Source organism: Electrophorus electricus, chromosome 21 (assembly GCF_013358815.1).
Source record: "Electrophorus electricus isolate fEleEle1 chromosome 21, fEleEle1.pri, whole genome shotgun sequence".
Lineage (NCBI taxonomy): Eukaryota > Metazoa > Chordata > Actinopteri > Gymnotiformes > Gymnotidae > Electrophorus > Electrophorus electricus.
In genome coordinates, this window is record NC_049555.1 from 1,364,227 (window position 1) to 1,386,635 (window position 22,409).

Sequence of the window (22,409 nt, forward strand, 5' to 3'; positions counted from 1 at the left end):
TCATAGCTAGCTATGAGGTCACTGAGGTCCACACCTTGGTCATTTTCAGAGCTAAAAATTAAATTTTACCGAGAAGAGTGCATTCTTAACTTGGTTTAGACCTGTTATTTAGTGCCAGCTATGTGTGCGAGAACACAGCAGCCCCTGATGGCATCAGCACCTCCACTGACAGAATTCTAATTGACATACATTGACAGCAACACTGCAACAGGTGGCTTGTGTGAACTGGCAGACAGCGTAGCATTTAGTAAGACCAAGCAATGATTCATTAGACCATTATCTACAAGAAACATTCAGAACAGTACCCTGTGTAATATGGAACAGTAACAGTATAATATGTGTACTCTGGCTATGAAGACAAGCCTATTTTTTGCATATTAGTAGGTTAGCTAATGTTTCATAAATTGTTACTGATTAAAAAACAGCTTATAAAAGGAAAGGGTTAAGGTAGTAAAATGACAAGAAGGCTACAAAATAATTGTTTTACAACAATGGCTAAGTAATGCCTCGCTGTAAATGTCTCCTTTTACATCTGCCTCATCTAGGAAATGATGCAATTGTTCATGATAGTCACAGATACGTGACTCACATGGTAGAAATATTTACAAAGTGGAAGTGATATTAATTAAACACTGGAATAGTTTTCATAATGTTCATTTTTCTACTTTTTACAATAATGTTTGCATGGAACGTAGGTGTGAGCTAACAGTAGCTAGTTTACGGAGAAGATAGCTAGCTAGTTGGTATATAGCATTTTTTACAACAGCTATTGTCACAAATATAGTGTTATGATCACCTCAATAAATTGGCAATCAAAAATGATAAGATTACTTGGGGCACCTGTAAGGTGCGGCGGCCCGAGTGCCGTAGGGCGAGGGGCAGGATGCACAGACTCTACCGACTGGGACGAACATTTATTAACAAACGACACAATGGCACGCTTATCACAAACAAGGAACATGAAATGGTTAAAGTTAAACAAACACGATACACAAGAATACATCTAACAAACACATTACATTCAGACATTACGCCAACAATAACCAACATCCTGCACACTTTAACACGCGTTTATATACATTAAGGTGCAGGTGTATATACGAGGTGCAGGTGTGGTTACAGACAAGACAGTCCTCCCACTGCACATGGCGGGTCGAACCACGTGAATCGCGGGAGGCGAGCGTTCCGTGACAGAACCCCCTCCCAAGGGGCGCGGATCCCGACGCATCCGTCCAATGAACGTGAACCTCCAGGTACCGTGTACACGTACACACAAACACAGCATGGCAGTGCCCGGCGCCCAGGCGGGCCAGGTGCCGCCAGCAAGAGAGACCTCGCGGGGAGAGAGAGAAAGGCAGCTTCCCTGCCTCTCTCGGGGCAGTCCGGTACACTCCACCACACGTTGCGCCTGTAAACACAAAAGGCGCAAACAGAAACACACAATAGCACCAACACACAAACACAAGGCGCTGTGACGTGGCGCCCGCCGTCCCCGCAGGCTCCTTGACGTGTCCGAGGCCTCAGCGGACACGCGGGGGTGCACGTCCGCCCCGGTTCCAGACATCCCTAAACGGTCCTCCTCTTTCCCGCCGCTCTAAGAGCGTCCCAGAGGCGGGTTGCCTCTGAGGCTTTGGGCAGACCTTTCCAGTTTCGCTGGCGAGTCAGCTGAGGAGAAGGGTCTTGGGAGATCCCGCTGGCTCCACGCAACCGCCCTCTTTCTGGTGGTTGTGGTGCCCCTCGGTCCTCCCTGGCCCGGGCTCAACCGCCTGAGGCCCCCCCCAAGAAATTCCTGGGGCTGTTCCCCTCTACCTCCGGAGAAGACGCAGACAACGGTCCTCTCCCCAATATCCTGGGATCCAGGCAGAGGTGCAGAGGATGTTCATGCACCCCCCGCTAGGAATTACTTTTTTTGTCGAGGGAGAGTGCGTGCTGTAGCGGTTGGTTATTCTGTAACGTGTGCTGTAACATAGTCAATGTTCACTGTATTAGTGTTCACCGTATGTGTTTAATGTTAATCGTTTCTTGTTTGTATCAGTCGTGAGTGATTCTTGTGAGTGCCGTTAGTGTTTCATGTTAAATGTGAATAAATGTTCGTCCCAGTCGGAGGAGTCTGTGCGTCCTGCCGCTCCCCCTACGGCACTCGGGCCACCGCACGTTACCGCACCACTCTGATTAGCAGGGAAAATTAATGAATTAATTATTATTTAAGGACTATGTTAAATCAGTCTTGACTCATAAAGTCACAAGTTCAACAATGTGATTATTACTTCTGAAACCCTAACTAAATAAATAAATATGGCAGTGTCTTTACTTAAAATTCAAAAAAATCCATCAACCCATTGTATAGAGTACATTGTATTAACAGAAAACTTTTTATCCATCCAATTTGTGTTTGCAGATGTCAAAACAATATGGATCCATATTCACTGTGTATTTTGGTCCAAAGAAAGTAGTTGTCCTGACAGGATATCAAACTGTCAAACAAGCACTGGTGAATCATGCAGAAGAATTTGGAGACAAGAGACATCAGTCCCATATTCTATGACTTCAGCCAAGGATTCAGAAAACCTTATTCAGCCAATTTAGATGATGGAATGTGTGTGTGAGTTGATCATGGTACTATTTAAATTTTAATTAGGTAAATTATTTGTTTTTCATTCATTATTTATTTACTTTTTTGTTTTGATTTTTTTCAGAATAGATGGTGACTAGACTTCAGAAGAGTCCTAATAAGGAGCCTCCTGCTATTGAATATATTAGCCCAGGGTAATCTGTAGATAAACTACACCCTGTATGTTAATAGTGACTATGTGGAAATGTTCAAGTAGTGGTGTGCTGCCAAGAACTAATACTAAGGACTAACTGTTTCACATCCTGTTTAAGAGCCTTATAGGAGGGTAGAAACTGTTCATCAGCACAGAATGAGGTAGACTTCAGGAAACTAACTAGGAAGTAACAGAGACAATGACAGCAACAGCAACACCAAATCTAAACACAACTGGCAAACCAAAATAACCGACAAACTGGAAAGCAAAACAGGGCTTAAATAACCAAGACTGATGAAGATCCAGATAAACATTACCAGACACGGGTGAACATAATTACAGCTGGGGATACAGGCTCGGGGGTGGAACAGAACGAAACCAAAACAAGAGCTTGACAAAACCGAGCCAAGTATACCAGGGACAGAAACCAAACCAAGCACGTAAATATGTCGCCGTGGGAACTGCGATGCCTGTGACACACAGTGAGCAGGCTGTGTGCTGGGTGGCTACTGTCTAGCTGCATCATTTTCATTTTCCTCAAGCAGCAGGACTGATGGCTATCCTGTAAGGCTGGAGGTTTGTGGCCTATGATGGATTCTGCAGTCCTCACTACTCTCTGGAGGACCTTCAGTCACTTGCAGTGCAGCTGCAGTACCAGACAGTGATGCAACCTGTGGGTTTGCTCTCTGTTTTAGATCTATAAAAGGTGGTGAAAATGTCAGGCGGCAGGCCAAACCTCCTGAACCTTCACAGAAAGAAGAGGTGCTGTTGGGCTGATCTCACCAGTGTGTTGGTGTGGTTGAACCAGGTGAGGTCATCTGTGAGGTGTATACCGAAAAACTCAACCGACTCTTTCCCCTTGGGATACGTTGATGTATAGGCGAGAGTGACCACCCAAATGCAGCTTCCTGTAGTCCACAATCATCTCCTTCATTTTACTGACATTGAGCTGGAGGATGTTGTCGTAGCAACACTTTGATAGAGCACTAACCTTGTCTCTGTAGGTTGACTTGTCTCCCCTTGTGATGAGGCCTAGGATGGTTGTGCTATCAGCAAACTTGAAGATGATGTTAGATGTGTGTTTGGCTACACAGTCATGTGTAAATGGGGAGTACAGGAGGGGGCTGAGCACACAACCCTGTGGAGCCCCTGTGCTTCAGAGTCAGTGTTGAAGAGAAGCTGTTTTCTACTTTCCCCACCTTGGGTCTGCATATCAGGTAGTCCAGTATCCAATTGTGGACCAGGTACCTTGCGTGGGTTAACTGCCTTAAAGGATCTGACCTCCTCAGACACAAAGCTCTCCTGATCTACTGGGAGTTTTGCAGCAAGGGGGATGTTTTCCTCAAACCGAGCATAATGAACATTTAGCTTCTCTGCAAGTGAGGAGGTCAACCCCCCTATCACAGTACCAACTTCCTTTGTAGTCAGTGATCATGCAAAGTCTATTCCACATATGTCTGAGAATTCATTGATGTTAGTGCCAGCTGTGTCACAAAATATCCACCAGTCTGTGGTTTCAAAGCAGTCCTGAAGTGTGAAGGTGGCCTCTGCACTCCATTGATAGACTGATCAGAAAACCTTTTTTCCTGTTTGAGTTTTGTCTGTATGCAGGCAGGATAAGGATGGAGGTGTGATCAGATTTTCCAAAAGAAGGGCAGGGGAGGTGTTTATATCCTGAAGGAGAAGTCACCCAGAGTGACACCAACAAGGGAAACATTAATAAAACAAGATTCATGGTGAAAGAGCATGACTAAAGTGTAAGAGAAGAATTAGGAGAAAAGGGGAAACCGTTGTGAAACAGCCAGAGGGAAGCCAGGCCAGCAATGTTCTTCATAAAAGGCCATTTTCTGAAGACAATTATTATTTTATGTTATTTTCCTTATTAATCATGGTTATAATTTGGTTTTGCACTGGAATAGATCATAAGCAGTTTCCCAATGTGTGTTTCATCATGAATACCTGTTTTATATAAATATTGTAAAAACATGCAGTTGTCTCACAGTTAAGATGAAAAACCATTCTGCATTTTGTGTTTACATTTACATTTATGGCATTTCGCTGACATTTAGCTGTTTAACAACAAAGGTTTAATGATTTCTGTTTATGATCAAGGAATTCTGTTTTCTAATGGTGAGAACTGGAAAGAGATGAGGCGCTTTGCCCTTAGCACCCTGCAGGACTTTGGGCAGGGCAAGAGAGGGAGTGAAGAGAGAATCATAGAAGAGATGTGGAATTTGAGGGAAGTGGTGGAGAACTTTAAGGGTAAGAGACATAAGTATATATTTTCTATTTTACTCTTACCAGAAGTAACTATTTTTTGTAGTTGAGCCAAAAATGTAATTATCCAAATTATCCATAATGTAATTATCCATTTATCCAAAATGTAATATATGGGAACATTTAACATCCTGTTATTGGTTATTGTATAAATGCCTCAAATATCACCTCAGCCATTGTATATGGAAGCAGGTTTGAATACAGTGATCCTCGGTTCCAAAACATGGTAAACCGAAGCAATGAGAATATCAGGATCACTGGTTCAGCTTCTATACAGGTACCCTGCTATGTTTTTGAATAAGCAAGAGACACAAAGATAGGATGATGTATGGATAAATGTAGGAGGCACATAACAAAATGTTAATCTGTGTGTTTGTAGCTTTACAATATGTTCCCCTGGCTTCGGCTCTGGCTAAAGGACTGGAAAATTATCATGGCAAACTGTGAAAAAACTCTGAAGGATATAATGCAGCTTGTGCACAGCCTCCAGGAGACCCTGAACCCTCAGGAGTGCAGAGGCTTTATTGACTGTTTTCTAGCATGCAAACAAAACGTGGTATGTCCTTCTTGTGCTGTATACAGAAATGCTTAATGTGTCAAGTTTTATCTTGTACATAGTGCATATACAACCACTCATATTTTGGAGTATCCATATGACCTCTGTAGTGGTATGAACTCCTAATTTATAATTCTGCACTCATCAAATTTGTTATAGTTATAGTAAATTAATGGGGCACCATCGCATATGGAAATATTTTAATCAGTCTCAACTGGAAGTCGCAAGTTGTCTAACTCGTGATCATCCACCACAGGTTAGAAATGCCACCAGTGAAGCCACAAACTTGACAGCTAATGGAACGTTGAACTAATCAGCAATCGCATAGTGTATAATACATTGAAGAATAGAGGGAATAAAGAGAGAAACCAGATAAAACAAATGAGAATATTTGTTTAGAAAACAAAAGTAATCTACAGGACTAACTAGAAGACGACTCAATCTGACCTTTAATCAATAGGCAACTTAAGTTAATTTATATAGCACTTTTCATATACTGTGGCAATTCAAAGTGCTTCAGTAGCACTATCTGGCTGCCAAATGGTGAAACAGAAAACTCTCGTTTGCATCTCAGTGGGAGATTTTGAGTTTGATCAACAATCGATAGGATGTTTAGCAACTAATCACCAATTCTAAAGGAATTAATGTATTGATTCATATAGGTAATATCATTTTTAAAAACAGACAGGATAAATGAGAATAAAGGTCATACAGGGATCCCTAATAACTGACAGCATTACCTAGAGAACTACTAGATGTGAAGTTTAATTGCTAGTACTACAGTAAGTGGAAGCAGTAGTGGAAAGACTAACAAAATTAACATGTTTTGCTTAATTGACTATACTTGCACAAGGAGCTCTATGAGTGTGGGAAGCCTGATTGTCACACTGTGTAAAGGAATTCCCTGTTCGCTATGTCACAAGAATGACAACATCAAAGTTGGCTTTCAAAAGGCCGTTATCACTTCTTATTATGGGGCATTTGGACAGTTCCAGCAGCCTGGAACATTGTCCATGTGTGCGTGATGCTCTGTGTGGGACAAAAACAAGCACACAAAAATCACACAATTCACAATACAGATAGGGGCAATATTCATGGGAGACAGGAATGTCTTTCCCTTGCTCCAAAGCAAGTTCAGTCATGAACTGTCAAACACCTGTTTCAAGCTTGGTATACACCTCTTTAACTGGTGTTTAAACATTGATAATAGCAGTATTTATACACATTGCGTTTACAATTGGCAGAGTGTCCTTGATTGACTCTCTTAATTCAGTGGAAAGTTAAATGTAACACTGTTCAGATTGCAGAAAATAAAATTAAAAATAACACAAATGTACGATGAATGTGAAGACCCACTGTGCTGCAAATGAAACGTGATGCAAATTCAAAAAACGCATGCAACTTCAGAAACCCTGCAAATAACAGCTACAACACGACGGACATGTTTCTGAGGACACGGAGAGGGAATGGACTCCTATGAGACCAGTGGTGACCGAGTAGCTAATGAAAAATATTTATATTTGTGATTACCATGGTTATATCGTTTGTTATGGATTATGTTGATACAGAATGAACAACTGATCTATTCATGCTCAGCAGTTTTGCATATTTAATTCTGCTAGGTTGTAATGCAGCTTTAAAGAACGCTGATGAAAAAAAAAATCCCATTTAACGCGACTATGTTTCTGGCTTAATACGTAGTTAGTTAGCTAGCTAGCTAGCTACCTTCAGAGTGTGTTACTAATTTACAGGATACACTATGTTTTTGTTCAGGTTTGATAGTTTAACTGGTCTGCTACAGTGACCATCTTGTCAATTGTCTTATTCTTACTAGTTAATCTCAAGTGTGTTGTTTTTACATACATACAAAATATGGTTTGAAATCAATAACGCTCTAAAAGTAGGTATATGGACAGAAACCTAGTTGTATTCGACAGAATCTCTTTAGGCTGAACTGGAGTTTAAAATAGTAACACACTCTGAATGCATCTAGCTAGTTATTAACTGGCAGGATCAGGTTTATATTTCTGTTAGTTGGGATTTTGTTTTATCAGTGTTCTTTAAGGCTGCATTCTTTACAACCAAACATGTGCAAGAATGCAAAGCACAAATAGGCCAATTGTTCATTCTGTACCACCAGTGACAAAACTTTGGAAATCACAAATATAAATTACTTTTCACTGGCTGTTTGGTTGAATAACCCCTTTTTGTGTCCCCCTGAAACAACACTTTCATTGTGTTGTGACTGGATTTGTAGCATTTCTGAAGTTGCATGTGTTTTTTGAATTTGCACTGCATTTCTGAAATGTAGCATATGTTGTCATTTTGAATAAAATGTTTTTGGAATTTGTATAACATTCATGAATTTGCATTGCATTTCTGAAATGTAGCACATGTGTTTTGATGAATGTGTTTAATGTAGTTGCAGCATGTTGGGTCTTCCTGGCCACCATACAAATGAACATGGATGAAACAATGGCTTAAGTTGGCAAGCATAAATGGAACCTTATGATTTTAAGCTTCTTTATAGGTTTTAGCACAGCAAAACTGGTTCCTTAAAAATATAAATAAAATGGGACTTCTTAAGAAAACCTTTTCATGCTTGTTGAATTGGTTCACTGTTAGGCCAGCTGATTAGGCTTGGTATGGAAAAAGCCAGTGGTTTGATGGTTTTCAAACATCTCTCTATATGATCCCTGGTATTACTCAGTTGTACTCTGATGGAAGAAAGTGGTCTCTTATGTTGGCTGACTAATTGATCCCTTCTGATTATTGGTTAGGAGGCTGGAAAAAAGAACTCATTGTTCCATGCACAGAATCTCCTTCAAACTGTTTCCAACCTGTTTGCTGCTGGTACTGAGACAACCAGCACAACGCTCCACTGGGGCATTCTGCTTAATGGCCAAGTACCCCCACATACAAGGTAAGAATTCCAACTGCAATGTGAATATCCAGTGTCCAAGACATTTCTCCAATGAGGAAGACAAAGAGGTGCTTGATGGTGTTTGAGGGTTTACCATGGTTGCTTCTTGTATTTGTTTATATTGTAATATTGAAAGAGTTGATTGCTTTTGTCTTCTTAAAAACACGAGACAATATCTTCTGTTGTGCTCCAGATCAGGTACAACAGGAGATTGACAGGGTGGTTGGAGGCCGCCAGCCAGTGCTGGATGACCACAAGAACCTGCCTTACACAGATGCAGTCATCCATGAGACACAGAGACTGGCAGACATAGTACCCATGAGTCTCCCTCACACCACTACCTGTGATATTAACTTCCAAGGCTTCTTCATCAAGAAGGTCAGGCTGTTAGATTAACTGAGAAGAGTCTAAAAGCAATACAACAAAAGCATGCATAGGATAAAATTATTAAATGTACGTAGGAGACTGAGAGCTGAAACTGGCTGGTTTATAAATATAACAAAGACATGACAAAATGGCTGCGTAAATTTAAATTTTGCACTGTTGTCATACCAGAGAAAGCTGTCACTAGCTTCCTGCTTAAGCTAAAACTGTGATTCTTTGCAGGGAACCTGTGTATTTGCTCTTTTGACATCCGTGTTGAAGGATGAGAATGAGTGGGAGAGCCCTTACACTTTTAATCCAGGACACTTCCTCGATGAGTAGGGACACTTCATTAAGAGAGATGCCTTCATGCCCTTCTGTGGAGGTGCACTGAAATCATTTTCTGTCATTGATCTGGTGCTCCAGATTTCATGTTGTACTTTAAATGTCTGTCTGTGTGTCTGTTAAGGGCGTAGGGTGTGTCTGGGAGAGAGTCTGGCCAGGATGGAGCTGTTCCTCTTCTTCGCCACTCTTCTGCAGCACTTTCGTTTCACTCCTCCACCTGGCGTGTCTGAGGAACAGTTGGACCTCATGCCAGCTGTGGGCTTCACGTTGACCCCTCTCCCCATAAGCTCAGCGCAGTAAACTACTTGGCATAATCCATTCACTTTTAACATGTAAGGGTAGTATTTACATTCAAGGTTGGAATAATATTGGCAAAATACTATTTAAAAATTCACAGGCACTGGTGCAACCTGGATTTCAAAGTTCATCACACGTGACCAACACATTCACATGTAACTCACTTATCTGCCCCAACACTTGGCACCTAAAATTAAACCCTCATCATTCATATTGCTGAGTAACATTCAGTTTTATAATAAATGTATGATTTCTTATATGTGAATGAACCTTAATAATTTACAGTAAATATTAACAGTGCTTTTAGTTTTTCATGCCAAGTCAAGTTCATAGTCATCCCTCAGTATAATTCGTATATACATTATTACAAATGTTTCATCTGACAGTAGTGTGACACATATGAACAACATGGGAAGTCTGCCTCTGTTTTGCCATAATCTTCAAATAAAGTCTAATATTTCTACTGCACAAGGTATGATGCATTTCACTGTAAACACTCTCATCATCTGGAAACATTTGATAGAAATTGTTGCATCTTGTCCTCCCTAAGATGATCAAGTTTTTTGTTAGTGGATTGAAATAGTAGCAATGTATGTTTTAAATTTGTCAAAATACCTTTAACCAGGGCACCATGCTAAATGTAGGGAAATATGTTAATTATAATTGAAGTGTAATTACTTTAAAAAAAGCTTTATATTAATTCAGTCTCACTCAGGTTATGGTTAGTCAGAGTCCTAATCACGTATGCAGGGATTATAAAAATGAAAGTGAATCCTGCATTATATGGTAAATTAAATGTTAATAAACATATATAGTAAATAAACAGGGCTTGAGTATATGGAACCAACTAAAATGAAGCTATAGGTATAGTAATTGTTGTAGAAAAACCACAAATAACATTTGCAGATGCTTCTATCCAAAGCAACTTACAATTATGACTGAGTACAACTTGAGCAACTGAAGGTTAAGGGTCTTGCTCAGGGGCCCATCAGTGGCAACCTGGCAGCAGTGGTGCTTGAAACCACAATCTTCTGATTACAAGTCAACTACCTTAACCACCAAGCTACCACAAAACTAGAAAGAGAAAAAAAAATTGATTAACAACTAAATAGAGCCAAAAGGGAAATGCCATGGATTTTGGAACACTAAACTGGGACTCCTGAAAGGGAAGTGTGTCCTAAATAATCATTGAACTAGACTGGATTTGCCTAAATGTCATTCTGTGGTCAGGTAGTATGATAACACACAGCGAACTGGCATCAAAGTAGACCATGCTGACCCCGTTACCTGTTTGTTGAGTTGAGTTCAGGATCAGGTCACAGTTCACCCTTGAACTGGATCATTTTAGGAGCTCTATGAGAGCTCACTCACTCATAATCCCAAGATTTTCAATAGCACTGCGATGACACATTGTATATGTTGTTGGGGTTAGGTTTTGAGAATGTAAAATGACTTCCCCACTGCTGTCCATCAGATGGCATGGTTGAATAGCAAGGTCAAAGGCACTTGTTAAGCATTGCCACTGGTTTTGGAGTTTCTCATTTTAGACTCAACCGGAATCGATTTTGTGTTAGGGTATCTCGAGTCAGAATTTAAGGGCTGGGGTCGCTCATCACATGATTTCAGGGTGGCTTTTAGGTTTGCCTGTCGGGTAGGTGAGCAGAAAGTTCCCAATCCTCCCTACTCTCATTTGGCAAGCTAGAAGGTGGAACAGGTGTGGGGTTGTGTGTAAGTGAAGGAATGTAGAGCCGAACGAAGAGCCTTTCTAAAGAACATACATAAAGTGCAAGAGAGAAAATGTTTTATTTACATTTTCATTTTAGCAAAGTTGGAGCTTGATTCACACTCCACACCCACTACGGTTGCAGGGAAGACCCATCGTGCTGCAAATACATAAAGCACATTCATCAAAATGACAACACTTGCGATACATTTCACAAACGCAATGCAAATACATAAAGCACATTCATCAAAATGACAACACAACCCGGTGCAAATTCAGAAAACACATGCAACTTCAAAAATGCTTCAAATCCATTCCCAACACAACAGAAGTGCTGTTTCCAGAGGACACAGAGGCGATTGGACTTCAATGAGACCAGCGGGAAGCAACAACAACCAAGTGAAAAGTACGTTTTTAGGTTACCATGGTTTTATCATGGCTGGCTATTCGTGCTATACATTCTAGCGTATTTATTTATGCTAGGTTGTACATATCGCAGCCTTACAAACGCTGATATAAATCCCATTTAACACAATTCAGGTTCTGTCTAAATACCTGCCTACTATTTTACAGAATAGTATTCAATCTAAAGAGATGCTGCATAATACAACTCTGGTTTCTGGATAAATACCTACAATTAAGAGTGTTTTGTATGTATCTATAAGCATTACACTTCAGATAAGATAAGAACAAGATAGTTGGCCAGCATAACCAATGACCAAACTGGTTGCCCAGTATAATCAGATTGAGATTTGACCAGTATGACCCAACTGCTCAATCATACTGGTTGAATAGCTTGGTCAAGTTGTTTATGCTGCTGGACCTGCTGTCCAGTTGGAAATTGTGGCTAAACCATCAAACCTGAAACAAAACGTAGCTTTTGCTAGTCTACCAGTTTAATCAGATGATTTAATAGCATAAAGTACATCTATTGCCTGGATGTCCAGCTTTTCAACTATCTTGACCATCATTGACCAGATTAGATCATCTGACACCAGAAAATTATCTAGATTTTGTAGCTAGGGCTGTAGCATGCCTATTACGGAGGTCCACAGTTTATCATAGATATATACAGATCTATTCTAACAGTGCAAAAGTAATGATAGAAAAGTAATAACAATTTAGGTATTTAAAAAAAACCATTAGAATTCATGAAACAGAATGTCCCCACAATCTGCACATCCTAAAGGCATCACCTGTTCATTGCAGCATGTTTGGTCAGCGCACTCTCATATTAAATGCTACATACACTTACAGAGCATTATATTTCCATTTTCTTCTGTTTTCAGCTCATATTGTTTTGTCCTTTCTGTTGTTTCAGATACTAGAGTATACTACTTGCTCAAAGACTAAAGCTAACAGTATGTGTGTGAAAAATAGGTGGTGTTGAGGTAACTAAAAGAATGTTTACAGGAAAAGAGGCTTAACTAAACTTTAATTTTACTAAATCTAGGCCTATATTCTTAAAGCTTCTCAAAGCATGAGTGCTAACCTAAGGTGATATTTTTGTCTCATCTACAACACTGACAAACAAATCCTAGATAAGCATTGAGAAGCTTTATGTACATGCACCCCAATTAAAGCATAATTAAATGCTTATTGTAAAATTATTAATGAAAATTGTGACAACATTTAAGGCTCCAGGTCGTAAGAGGAAATGTGATAAAAACCACAAATCAAGTGGAATGGTGGAAATGAAGTCAGACAGCGACAAACCAAAACAGTTCAATGATATACAGTGTATTGTACAATAGACAGTATGATATTTATATATATATATATATATATATATATATAAGAGACAGTGTAACACTGGATTATAACGTCAGGAGTGACACAGGCCAAAATAACTCACTAAACCTAAACAGACAAAAGAAAAATACACATACAACTACACTACGTGGAAAACACAGAGCAAACCCACCCCCCAAACAAAATGGCAGTCACTTCCTACTTACCAGTGAAACACAACAAAGGGAACAAAGTGGAACATATACAAATACACAACGGCAAAAACAAACTGCTAGTGCAAAGTCAACATGGGAAGCAAAGTCATACACTAAGCCAACCATCAACACTGCTAACAAACAACTCAAGAGAACATCTCTCTCTTCCTCTAGCTTCTTCCCTCTTTTATTTCTCCTCAGGGTGGGCAGAGTCTTGTCTCCTGATTTTCTGCAAACATGAAACTCTGTAATGGAATCTAGAAGTGGATCTAGAATGGAACACACACACACACACACACACACACACACACACACACACACACACATTTACATTTACGGCATTTAGCAGACGCTCTTATCCAGAGCAACTTACAAAAGTGCTTTGTCATTTACTCATAGAATATATCCAAGTACAGTACAGTAGTTTAGAATCAGACATACCAATGAACTAGAATACTGTAGAATACAGGGATGAATGCTAATAACTAGAAGTACAAAATACATAAGGTCTATCTTAAACAATGATAAGTGCTATAAACAATAAGTGCTAGAGTTTGTTAAACAACATAAACAATACCCTACAAAAAGTATTAATTTAGTCAGTCAATATGGGAGCAGTGTCAGTTGTCCTTTAAATATTCTGCAAATAGATGGGTCTTCAGTCTGCATTTGAAGACTGCAAGGGACTCTGCTGTCCGGACAGGAAGTGGGAGTTCATGCCACCATCTTGGAGCCAAGACAGAAAATAGTCTCGATGCTTGTCATCCATGAGACCTGAAGCAAGGTATTTCAAGCCGAGCCGTACTTGAGGTTCGAATTACTCGAGGTATAGATTGGGCTTTGACCATTGACCTCATGTATGAAGGGGCTGGTCGATTTTTGGCTTTGTAGGCAAGCATCAAGGTTTTAAATCTGATGCGTGCAGCTACAGGAAGCCAGTGAAGAAAGCGCAGCAGTGGCGTAATGTGTGAACTTCGGAAGATTGAAGACCAGTCGTGCTGCTGCATTCTGGACAACTTGTAGAGCTTTGATGGCTCTTAGAGGAAGACCAGCAAGTAGCAAGTTGCAGTAGTCTGGCTTTGAGATCACAAGAGACTGCACAAGCACCTGGGTAGCTTCCTGTGAGAGAAAGGGTCGAATCCATCATATGTTACAAAGGAGGAATCTCCAAGACCGGGTTAGATTAGAAACGAGTTCAAAACGACAACTGGTTGTCCAAAGTTACGCCCAGGCTACAGGCAGCTTCGAATGGTGATACTAGGGAGTTCTCAAAGGAAACAGTGAGGTCATGGTAAGGGTTGGGAGTACCTGGGATGAACAGAAGCTCGGTTTTACTGGGGTTGAGCTTCAAGTGGTGGGCTATCATCCATGACGCAATGTCAGTCAAACATGCTGAGATACATCTGGAGACCTGCATGTCAGAGGGTGGAAAAGAAAGAAATAATTGAGTGTTATCAGCATAGCAGTGGTAGGAGAAACCATGAGAAGATGTTACATCACCAAGATAATGAGTATACAAAGAGAAGAGAAGGGGGCCTAATACTGAGCCTTGTGGAACACCAGTGGAGAGTCTACATGGTTTGGATGTGGATCCTCTCCATGTCACCTGTGCCGGTTTGTAGCCAGACTGGTTGGGATCATGCAGCTGGTTCTGGGTGAAAAAAAGAATTGATTATAAACTGCTTTAAAGGGCTTTTGAGAGAAAAGAGAGAAGTGATACCAGTCTGTAGTTGGTAACACTGAAGCTGTCAAGTGTGGCCTTCTTGAGGATTGGTACCACCCTGGCGGTTTTGAATGCAGTAGGCACGCATCCAGAAGATAAGGAGTTGTTGATGATGAAAGAGATGAAAGGAAGCAGATCTCTTGCGATTGTCTGGAACAGAGGATCCAGCAGACATGTAGTCAGATTGCAGGAAGTGAGGAGTTGAAGAATTTAATCTGAGGAAAGAGGAGAAAAATAGGTCAGAGAGTTGGATGTTGGGGAATATATGTTGGTTGGAAGAGTGGGCACAGAGGAAAAGGACTGGCGGATTGCTGCAACCTTCTCCTCAAAGAAGGTGATAAAATCCTCCAGAGTAAGAGTAAGAGGAAGGAGGGGGAGGGGGAGGATTAAGGAGAGAAGAAAAAATAGTGAAGAGCTTGCGTGGATCAGATGCTGATGATTTGAAATTCTCTCTGTAGTAGGATGACTTTGCAGATGTTACTTCCAGTGAGAACTTGGAAAGGAGAGACTTGTATGAGCTGAGGTCTGAATCTACGTGAGATTTCCTCCACCGCCTCTCTGCAGTCCTTCGTTCTCTCCTGTGGCAGCGAAGTTTTTCTGTTAGCCAGCGGGCAGGTGGGGAGGACTTAGCAAGTCTAGAGGAGAGAGGGCACAGAAGATTCATTAACGAGGAGAGTGTAGAAATGAAAGAATTTGTAACTGTATCCAAAGAGAGAGAAGACAGAGAGTCAGGGTGAGGAAGGGTGGACAAAACAGTAGAAGTAAGGGAAGAGGGAGTTATGGAGTGCAGATTGTGATGGAGGAAGGAGGAACATGTTGGAGAGGACAGGATGGAAAGAGAAGGAAGGGAGAGAGAGAAGGATAGAAAGTGATGGTCCGAGAGGTGGAGGGGGGTGACTGATGTCCGATGTTGTGGTGGTACAGGTGAAGATCAGGTCCAGAACATTGGCCGCTTTGTGGGTCGGAGGAGAGTGGTTGAGGGTGAGGTCAAATGCTGTCAACAGTGGAAGCTTGTCTTATGGATACACACACACACACACACACACACACACACACCAAACGAACACAGGACACAACAATTGAAAAAAATATGCTTTTTTCTCTTATGGTTAGTGTTTTTCAGTAATACTCACACGAATGCTTTATTGTCCAAGACAGGAGAGATTATGCTCTCCTGTCAGTCAAGAAATGCAAAGTAAACATTCACTGAGCCTCCTAAAGCTAGGTTGCCTTCATATTACTGGGCTTTCCAGAAAAAAGATTGATTAATACTTTGGTTCCACAGCCAATATAATTTATATATATAAAGTAGAAAGCATATGTAGATTTTTCATATGCGCTTTTACTTTGTTTAAAAAAGAAGGACGATAGGTTAAAAAGATAAAATATTGTGCAGTAACCATAACTCTATTAACACGGTCACTCAGGGTTAACACAGTTCGCCACACAGGGGCGACGTCTGCGTTGAAATACCTTTAAATATAATTGACTTGAATATCAGTTGTCCTTCACTCTGGCAATGGTCATTTTCATGTGTCTTACTTGTCCGTTTTATGCTTATTCATATCCCCCAAAAGTCTGTTTAGACAAGCGGTACGTTTAAGCTCTTTCGTATCTTTACGCACCGCATGTCTTGTCTTAAACTGGTTGTTTTTCCACAGCCAATAGTTTGACGCTTTATCGTGGACGTTGAGCCAAAGCCATCATTTAGGGCCAGCCGACGTTTATCTGTCTAAAACGGTATCTGGAGAGAGAGTCTAGCTAACTGGAATATGTCCACTCTTTTGAAGAAAAATCATGGACAACAAGAAGATGGAAACAGATGGCGGAAAAGAAATCATATCTGCTTATATACACGCAGTGTCCCCGATAATAAAAAAAAAATGTCAACGTGAAACAACAAGTAGTTAAATGCAATAATTCAGATGGGCAGAGATGAACACCACCACTGGAGAAACATGAGGGTCGTGGCTGACAGAAACTCCACCAGTTAAATTAATAAAAACAACAAAAGTATTAAGTAAGTACCGATATTAAATCACTGTTAGAAATGTAACTGTTCGGGCAACCAATGGAGCGCAATGAGTTTCCTAGTTGTACCTGGTTTTGTGATCGCTAATGGCGAACGTTTTCTGCTAGCTAGCTATTTCTATTAGCTCGCTAGTTAGCTCTATATTGGCTAGCAAAAGTCAATCTATACCATCAAACCTGTACGTTTAAGCAACACCACATAAGTAGCCATCTATATCACTATAAATGGCACCTTTCCAAAGAATGAAACAAAGTAGCTAATTAATCTTCGCTATCTTGTTAATAGCGACATAATTGTATGGAAATGCAGAGTTTCAGTAGCTAGTTGGCGCTATAGCTTGCTAGCTACGAAGCCGCCGTCTTAGGATGTCAAACCCAGACTTGCTAGTGGGTTGCTTTTTCCAGAGCACCATGTCACAAGGCCAAAATGATGATAACCAAGTGGCTCGGTGAACAAAACATTGACATTTTTGGTCCATGGCCAGGAAACTCCCCAGATCTTAGTCCCATTGAGAACCTGTGGTCTCTCCTCAAAAGTGCAGGGGACATGTAGAGTATGTCAACAGTACAATCCCAAACCTGCAATTAAGGTGGCACCCGGTAAGTATCCGTTGTCATTAACACCAGGGGAAGAGATAGTAATTGACTACACAGACATGGTGGACTCAGCACAGGGGTACACGTACGTGGCCAAAATCTGTGCACAGACAAAATTAAATTTGGTTGACGCCTTCCCTTTGGCATTAATGCAAATGAGATGTTCAGTAAATGCAACAACTGGTTTTACCCCTTTTGAATTGCAGACAGGTCGAGGACTTCCAGGACCCCAGGGACCCTTAACAATAAATGAGAAAACAAAGACATCTCACACACACATCATACTTTAATGAATTGCAAAGTATCGTTTCAGCTTTCTCCACGCAGGAGGGGGACCGGACAGGGAGCAGACAAACCCAGACGATACCCGTTAGGGACTGGGTGCTGCTGAGAGTCATCAAGAGAAAATGGAGTGAGCCGAGGTGGACAGGTCCATTCCAGGTGACAGAAAGAACCAGCCACGCCGTACGCCTGAAGGGTAAAGGGGAAACGTGGTTTCATCTGAGCCAGTGCGCCGCCGCAGAGTCACCGCAGAGGAGTCTGCAAGAGACAGCGAGGGACCTTGCTGAAACATCACCTAACTCATGAGTGTCATTTTACTGGTAGCTTTAGGGGTCCACCTTAAGACTCAGGTGTCCATTACATGGTATAGTAAACTATGGTTAGAAAAGCATGTTTAAATGACGGTGGGAGTGATTTATCACACTGTAACCTGACTTAACCTACACATGTATTCCCACCTTTGTGTTCCTCAGCATCCATTCATATTTCAAATAAAAATGATGACACCCCTCTATGGGTTCATAATATTTCTTTATAGCAATTCATCAAAAGCTAATATCAGTTCCACATATCACAACAGAAAACAGATCTCCAAACAAATCTTGGTGTAAACTACCATATGAAAATTTACTGGGTCCCTTTGCTTTCGTGTCTACCTACACTTGATACAGCATGATTAGGATCTCAGAGAGCGTTACAGTTAGTAATGGAACTACAGGAGCCACAGGAAGTATGCTATTATTGGAGTGAGAGAGAGGGCAGGAGAGAGAGAGAGAATGTGAAAGAGAAATGGGACAGCACAGGACGCTTGCAGTCTGGAGAGATGGGAACAGAAACTAGCCAAAGGAAAAAATATGTAATAATACTTTTGGCATAGCAGGAATCACACTCTGATATGCCACTGGAAAAAAGATTTTTAAAAGGCATTAAAAGGGATAAAAGGCTCTTGGATATGATACATGGACTATACATCATACATTTTGCACATCTCTTATTATGTATGTGTCTGTATAAGAAAAGATGATTAAAAGACTAAATGAATAAAAAAGATGATTAAATACAGGCTGAGTTTGTAATAATAACAATGCTTGCTAGGATTAGCAATACAAAGACAAATAATCTGGAGAAATGCAAACATTCTAGGGAAACTGGACCAATAAGAATATGGACCTCATTAATCTGGATGGAGTAAAAATAACCACGTCTATCGCTAATCACAAAATGGAATGCATTATTCCATACTGATTATAAATGTGCATTTAACCTTCATTTTGCTGTCCAGGAAGCCATCTGAACCTTGACAACCTGCATATGGAATATGCATTAAGATTATGAAAAAAAAAAGACTTAAATAGCCTGAGGAATGGGTGAATATAGGTCCTTGAGTGGTCCAAACACAGTTTTGAGAAAGGAAAGCATGTTGCTGGAAACCATTTCTGGCATAATAATAATAAAAAAAAACAATCATTTTAATGAAGAGGGAAATTGCATTTGTTCCAGGGTATGTGCTGTCTGTACTCTCTGGACAACTGAAGAGCAACTGACAAAAACATTCTCTTCCCAGCTGCTGCATCCATGTATAAAATATTAAGGCCAGCAGACTTAAAATGACATGTTTCTCAATATGGACATGTGTAAAAGAGCTGTAATAAAAGAACTGCATCTTTCATCGAATTTTGCTGTGGTATATTCTGTTCAATTAGAAGGATTTAGTTAAACCACTCTGGTTTTTTTGTCCCCTGCCACCAACATCCCTTGCTGTGGGGGAGTGGCTGGTGTGGAGAAGCATGACGAAGCATTGTTTACTTTGAATCATGTGTCCAGAGTTACACATCACTTCACCCAGCATATTTTTTTAAATTGCAAAAAATTGTAGGGGGAATTGTGATGTTCATGGTAACGTAGAGTGTGCTTCACACTGCATATTAGAAAATTACTGCACCTTTTTTTGTCCTGTATCATATGACTTGCTATGTGGGGTGTGTGTGTGTGTGTGTGTGTGTGTGTGTGTGTGTGTGTGTGTGTGTGTGTGTGTGTGTGTGTGTGTGTGTGTGTGTGTGTGAGTGAGTGTGTGAGTGAGTGAGTGTGTGAGAGAGAGATTTATCATAGTCTGGCTCCACATGAATAAGTACATAAAGGCTAAATTACTGTGCTGGAAAATGGAATCAGTCCACCAACATTTTAATTGCTTTAATATAGAAGACAATATGAACATCAAAAAATTCTGATTATTTGAGTGCTTTGTATCCTCAGAAATAATTGCACATAAAGCACAGTTTAATCAGTCTAGTGGTTAACAAATCTTGCTACCAAATGATGCCAAGTTACCTCTTACTTTTATTCACTTTAAATGTGGCCTGGTACAAAAGAGGGTAAGAGATTGTGAAGTTGAACTGACCTGAGAATGGTTATCTCTGTTCTAGCTGTACTCTGCTGTGATCACCTTTTCTTTCCAGAGGTCAGTTAGCTGAATGAAGCTTGGTTTGAATGAATTTCATTGGGCAACTGTGCTTATGACTGCAAGGAGCACTGTAGGGCATCCCAGGTGACAAATATCTGGAAATCAGCAGTGAATAATGAAATGCTTAGGTAAGACTGGTCATCACTGCAAAGAACACCAGACATGGCATGAAATGTCTTCCAAATTTGGATCTACTGACAAATTGGTTTCTTAGCTGCAATATTCAGAATTTCTTCTTGCTTTCTGGGCTTAAGGAGGATGCAGTGGCCACTGTTTGTCATCCATTTCCAAATGCTTTTTGGGACTATGCACTAGTATGAAAGCATGCATTAAAGCTTGAATGTATGATTTCCTCAACCTGGGCTTTCTTGAAAGCTATAACAATGAATGATGCAACATTGCACAGCCAGTGCTATGGCTTCTCCTGTTTCCAAGGCAACAGCTTACAATGCACATGGTGGTCATGCACCACCTTACATGAGTCCTAAAAATAAAAGCACTACAAAAGGCTGCAGACCCCCAGTGTAGCCTTGCGTCTGCTGTGCTCATTAAAGTCTATGAAACCTTGTTTGATCAGGACCAATAGTAATTTTTCATCAGCTTACACTAATGGTCTTTGTAATGATGAGCGTTAATGATTAGAGGGGGTATCTCCCTCAATTATAGAGTGGATGAACTCTTGTTATGCAATTGATTAATTGACAGAGGTGCTGCAAGTTCAGGAGCCTCTCAGTTGGAAAGGTGTAGGAAATACTGCAGTCAGCAAGGTATCAGCAAGCACTTAGAGTGCCAGAGAGTCTAAGAATAGAAGCTGTTTTTTTCTTGGCCTTCTGTTTTTCAGTGTGGCAGCATCGCTGAAAGGTCAAGATGTTGTTTTAGCACACAGAACCACCTTTGAGTAACACAAGACAAAGAACGTGTCTTTTCTGAGAAGCGTGTAAAGAGACAGCAATCACTTGCTAAAGCCTGCCCAAAAAACAATAGCATCGATCAGGGCTCTGCTCTGCTTCAGACAGGACTAGGGGAAAATGCTCTGACAGATGTGGTGATCATAGAGGGGAGACAATTGCATAACTATAAAGCAGTTAATGGATTGAATATTTAAATTACTGCTTTCATGTGCAAGTGGGTCCACCCAAAGTAGCTGATTAAAGCTTTTGGTGGACCTACGGTCTTTCCATTGTCTCTGCATAGCCATGAAAGCCACTAACCATTCACATTATATAAAATGATTCTTGGGAAGTTGAAGGTTCTGGGTGGTTGTATTTCTACAAGCCTTATTAAGTGTCACTATAAAATATCACAGGAGAAATGCTGATGAAATGCCAGGATCAGATTTAGCCTTGGCCTAAATGAACCAATCTTGTCATGGCATATTTGTTGTCATGTTGTGGCAAATCTTGGCCTAAATGTGTCTGCTAAACATTAAGGCTATATATCCAAAATCTGGGCAAGCAGCCAGATCTCTCTACATCTCTCTCTTGCGATCTCTCTCTCATACAAAACACATGTACACATGCATTCTATCACTGGCTGTTTCATAAACCCCCAGACAGTTTCTATCCTCTTACAGGTCAATTCGGAAGCATCTCCAGCAGAATATCAAGAAAGAGGTTGAATGAGACTCCAGGTACACTCTGTCACTTCCAGCGCAATCACATATTTTTTATGACTTTGGAATGTGTGTTGCGGTCATTTTTAGACATCTTTTATTGTGCAAAAACGGAAGGGTTGGCACAATGAAATTGGAGTTCCATGTAAATGGTTGTGTGTATTATTGTGAAAATTAAGTAAAAGTAACAAGAACAAGACAGACCAAAACTCAGCTCAACATTAAAATCCAATGATATTGTTTATTATAGAACAGTTAGTTCTTTGATTAGACGATAGAGATTTCATGAGTGCTGATATAGAGTATAATGGTACTCTGCTTTACAAGTGCATTTTATTAACCCTTAATTACAATTGTTATCTATCTTAGATTGTAACATTTGCTGTTATCTCATCAGAGTCACGTCATCAAATGATTTGTCAACAGACTCATATTTTTCTGTTTGCACAATAAATGGGAACATGCAGATAAATGTACATTATAAAAGTAGCCGGCCTGTGGTAACATA

The 22,409-nt window shown here is 40.5% G+C and overlaps 1 pseudogene; it reads left to right on the forward strand.

Annotated features, from left to right (window-relative positions):
- Positions 1–1,283: 1,283 nt before the first annotated feature.
- On the forward strand, positions 1,284–9,543 carry LOC118240477 (annotated as a pseudogene).
- The last annotated feature ends 12,866 nt before the right edge of the window (positions 9,544–22,409 follow it).